Source organism: Lethenteron reissneri, chromosome 26, assembly GCF_015708825.2.
Source record: "Lethenteron reissneri isolate LAM-NWPU_2019-01 chromosome 26, ASM1570882v1, whole genome shotgun sequence".
NCBI lineage: Eukaryota > Metazoa > Chordata > Hyperoartia > Petromyzontiformes > Petromyzontidae > Lethenteron > Lethenteron reissneri.
In genome coordinates this window covers 9,927,712-9,932,878 of record NC_083804.1, presented here as the reverse complement: position 1 = coordinate 9,932,878, position 5,167 = coordinate 9,927,712, and positions in this window count along the sequence as shown.

Below are 5,167 nucleotides of genomic sequence, written 5' to 3'. Positions count from 1 at the left end.
GACCTGGCTGGCCATGTGTGCTGCTTTTTAGGGCTCTTTGGCCAGGTACAAGCGTAGATCATTTTCTTCACGATCTCAAATGACCAATCGGCCTGAATACATCAGATCTCTGAAGCTAGGAGTTTGAGACTGGATAGTGCTTGGATCTGAGAACCCCCCCCCCCCCATGCATATAACAGGTATTGTAAGCTGCTGCGAGGGCAGTGCAGAACAATTCATTGTACACTACTGTACTGTGTTTCCCATATCTGTTCCTTGCCTTCAACAACCCAGACTGACCAGCATGGTGAAATATGGTTTAAAAAACCCAGAGTATAGTATGGTCAAATACCATCGCAAAACGTGTTGACCGACTATGTGCGGTTGCCGAACTAAAAAGCCCTGGGAAGCGTGACTTGTGATGATGCAAGGCTTTGCTTTCCCGGGGAGATCTGGAGGGACGTCTCTGCCTCGTGACTTGACTGAATTTTGCACTAATTTGGATATAATTGGTGCCATGCTGTTTTTTTGGATAAATTTTTTTCTAACAGTCCAGCATGAAGGTCCTCCTTGCAATGATCCCTTGACTTTGTGGGTATAATTATATATTTTTTAACCAGCACATAAACTCATACGCAAGCACAAATACAATAGATATCTAAACCTAGCACTAAACATAGAAATATTCAGATTCCTCTGACTTTAACAGATGTGGGGCAAATGCTTTTAGCAAGCACCTAGTTAAGGCCAGTATTGTACACGAGGGGTGGTATGGCCAACATGTCTCCCCAGTGCTAAGGTTGACACACGGCATCAGCTACTCAAGGCTTGGTTGATTTTAGGATAGCACCAATAACGGTTTGGAAATCAAGCGCCACTTATGTGAGCCATAGCCGGGACTTGAACCCAGGTGGCCAGGTTCATAACTCGGCACCACTGTTTCCCGCACATGTAGACACATACACACAACTAAAAAAAAACATACATTCTTGGTTCTTTCGGTAAAGTCACGTAGATCGAAAAAAAAGCAAAAAACCCACTAAGTTTCGATCGTAACACAAGCGGTCTTCATCAGTCTTCTTGGTTTTTTCGGTAAAGTCACGTAGAAGGGAAGTAATAAAATAATAAAAATAAAACATAATAAAATAATTCTCCCGATGTTTCGGCTACAACGCAAGCAGCCATCTTCAGGTGAAGAATGAGACACTACCAAGCTAGGAGCTTATCTATAAGCTGAGTTGGAGGTGGAAGAAGAGCGCCTTAACAAAAGAATGTGCATATCAAGAGGAATTTAGCATATTCATGGGAAATGCGTAGGAGGTGGAGAGAAGAAATGTCACCACCCCCCCCCCCCTTCGTAGTATTCATCCGTCCTGGCTGTCAACTCCCCCTCCAAACGAACGAATTATTTAAATGCAAGAAAAACATAGTGTGTCTCGACAATAACAGAACAGAAATAAATACCCTAACCCGCCTGTACAAAAATTACACTATCCACAAATGTACAAACCAACAGGGAGAAGTGTGTAAACCAACGAACCCATAATAACAACACCACATCAACAAGGCTTATATAAATAAGTAATATAAAAAAAAAACTTTTTAAAAAACACGCTTTAATTAAATGTGGCGAAACTTGCCATAACGTAAGGGACCATGGGGATTTTCAGGCAACGTCAGTTGTGCGTGGACAATTAGACCCAAGCCGAAATATACCATAAAAAATGATGTTTAAAATGCATGAATAAGCTGCCCTGCAGAACCACCGAGGCGATGCCCTGTCGATCATCGCCCCCATCAGCTTCCCTCACACGACGCCGCAATTTGAGTAGTGAAGCGTCTTCCGCCTGAAGGCGTCCCCATTCCACGTAATCCAGACCGAGGACCGCATCCCGTGCGTCCGGACCAGCACCCGCCCTGCCTGTCGCCGCATCGGCAGGGACTCCTCCGCCGACGGCGAAGCGTTGTGCGGCCGCCTGGCGCCCTGCTCCACCAGCAGCGTCTCCACTTGCATCCTCCGGAGCTGTAGGCAGGCACAAGGTCCTCGTCCTCGCTGTTCATCGTCCTGGTACGTGGTCTGCAACATGTAGACATAGTCTACTGCTAGCTGCATAGACTAGCGTGTTGGCCACTTCCGACACCAGTTGTAGTGAGTCCAACTGAGTCGCAGACGTTTCTCTTTAGATGCAACACATTTATTGCAACATCAACAAGTTAACACAAAGGGGTAACTGCCCCTTCACCAGATACAGCCTAGGGTGGTGACCACCCAGCTAACTACACTATACGTAGGAGTTATCGCTACGAAGGGTCAGACTTTCACTCATGTCCCCGGCCACGTGTTGATGCCTCGTAGGACGTAGAGCTTCCAGCTTGTAGAACGTGGAGCTTCCAGCTGTCGGACGACGAACCCCGGTCCCTCTCAGGGACCCACCTTATATCCTCCCGGGTCGGGGCCGCTCCGCCCTCGGCCCCACCCGCCTTCTCGAGCATTCTAGCTCCCTCTCGACCCCCCTCGAGAGCTCTCCCTGGACACGTGCTCACTCCCTCGCCCCCCCCCCCACCTGGGGCCTTCTCTGTGGACACTCCAGATCACGTGTTTCTACGGGGTGAACCAGAGTGACATGGCCCGGGGCAACCCTGTCCCTGGGCTGACACTCTCCCGCTCCCCCTTGTGGGAGCCCGCACTGCACGCTATGCGTGGTGCCCGCGTTATCCCAGCGCTCACCAAGCCCCGCTCGGGCTGGTACTACACCCACCTACGGGGTGTACGCAATGACGGTGTATCGCATGCCGTGCTGTGCTAGAGCCGGCATCACACAGCAACCCACACGGTGCTGTCCACGACGTAGGAACATCGCACGCCACGGCCCTCCAGGGCCGGCACCATACAGTGACAATGTTACGTGTGAAATGTTGATATTGGGTTTGTTTATCATTCAATTATGTTGTGGAGCTGGGCAGATAGTTCAGGTCAGAGCGCTGAACAGATACTGGGTTCGAATCTGGGCAGCCACCCATCACCAAACCGGCTTCTCCAGTGTAAGGAGTTTATGATCTCTGCTCAATCATTCATGACGACACAAACATGCACCATGTTAAATGTAGTTTTTCACTTTATAAATCACAAGTGTAAAAAAAAACCTGTAGTATTGTGGATTAACCACTTGGAAGGGTTTTTAAAAGCAGTTCCGTGAAAATATCCTTGCTCAGTCTTGCTAGACCACGTGTCGCATCGCTGCGAGATTTCCAAATGGTTTGTCTTGAATGATGCCGACGGTGCACCGGAAATTAAATTGGGAGAATAGGCAAACAATGTTTCAAATCGCTTTAAACTATTGTCATTGTAGTGAGTATTTAATGTGGCGCTGCACTCTGATTTTGTAACAGAAAACATTTATTAAAACGTCTATTTAATTAAGTAGACCGTGTTGTGTATATTTATTTAAAGTTGCGCATTTTGATGTGAACATCACATTTCTCAACCCCCCCCCCCTCGTCACACATCGTCACAAATGTCTGACCCCCCCCCCCCCTAGGTGCGTGACGTCATTTATGGACGGCCCCATAGGTATCCCACTAAAAAACAATGGAAAAATTACGGAGAACTTCATAGTATTTCAAAGCTTTTACCTGTCCCCCACCAATCTCAATATCACATCAAATATGTCAACACTTCTCTAAAAATAGAGCCATCACTTCCACGATATTCATCCACCGATCGAGGACGAGGGTAATCATGTTTAATATGTGGAGTATCTGTACATGGATCACGTGCGCATGATGTAAGGTTAAAGGGGCAATTATTGTACAGTACATGTGTTGGAGTTTGTGCAATGGTGCTAATAGCGGTTGTTAGACGAGTTACGATGCAACCACCATGGACTCCATGGATTGGTCATGATTCGTGGTCAGGATGCTTTTAGCCGAATGTGTGTGTGTTCGTCTGACGTTTTTTAAAATTATTTCTCACCCGTTCTGTATCGTTTCCTGTTTCGTCCGCTCCTTTCGCCTGAATGTAACGCGTATAAATCGTAAATAACCCCACGCCTACACTTCGATGCACGTATCCGTGAGTATTAAAATACATTTTAATTAACTGATGTGTCGTTACCCTAGTGGTTGTGCTATGAACCCCGCCGGAGGAATGTGGAATTTCCACCAAACTACCAATGGGGATGATCACTGTCCAACGAGCGGGGCGGGGGGGGGCACATTGTATTGTTATAGATGTATAGCCCTTGTCAATCCACTGTTGGATGAGGGCTATATACAGCAAACCGCGCTGTTAGTGACTACCTATTAAGGCCGGAAAGCCACACGCGGCGTTGGTGTGCCCAGAACCGCGCCCGGGCCACATTTGTCTCGATCTTCACGCTGCTGAGTGCGGGTGGGTGAAGTCGCGGAGCGGCTGTGTGGAAGCATAGAAGTACTGCTCTACTTGCATGTTTGGCCGCACTGCCCTCTGCTGCCCGCCACGTAGTCCCACAGTCAAACTATATAACCCGGGTTTGCCTGCAAAGTGCTTTGATTCACGTTGTTTCGATATTCGTCGCGCCTTTCAGGAACGCATCCCCGACGTAAACCGGAATGTCACTCTACTTTTGTATTATCGTGGCTCAAACCCTGCTTGGCTTTTGAGATCGGGGGGTGCGATCCGAGTGATTTTTATGTTGTTATAATATTGTAGCCTGGATAATACACTGAGATGGAACGTCGCGTTTGCGGGTGGGGGGTTCATGAATTGGTCCGAGTCTCGTGTGAACGTGACTGTCATCTAAATTAACGCTAACTTTAGTCGCAGCTATCAATCGTGTCAAAGTATATTGACGTCCTTTCCATCTTTGTAAATAACACTGCGAGCTGACATGGAGAAGGGGCCGAGTGGTGACAGGTTTAAACAGAAAGTGCTGATCTCAGCGGATTAGACCGCCTTGCCTCTAATCCAGCTTTTCTGGGATTAATCCCTCCACTCACAGACACTCCTCGCATGCCCCGTGCAGGTGGCAGCGACAGGCAGGGAAGAGAGGTGAGTGTTTGCACCCTGCCTTTTTTCTTGAATCATCATTAGCATCGTTAGCACTGCCAGGCTATGTTCATTGTCATCGGTGTGTTACGAAGTCGCTGCTTAGGTTAATATATAGCAATTATTTAAAATCACAACCCTTTGGTGGGTGTTGGCGTTGGC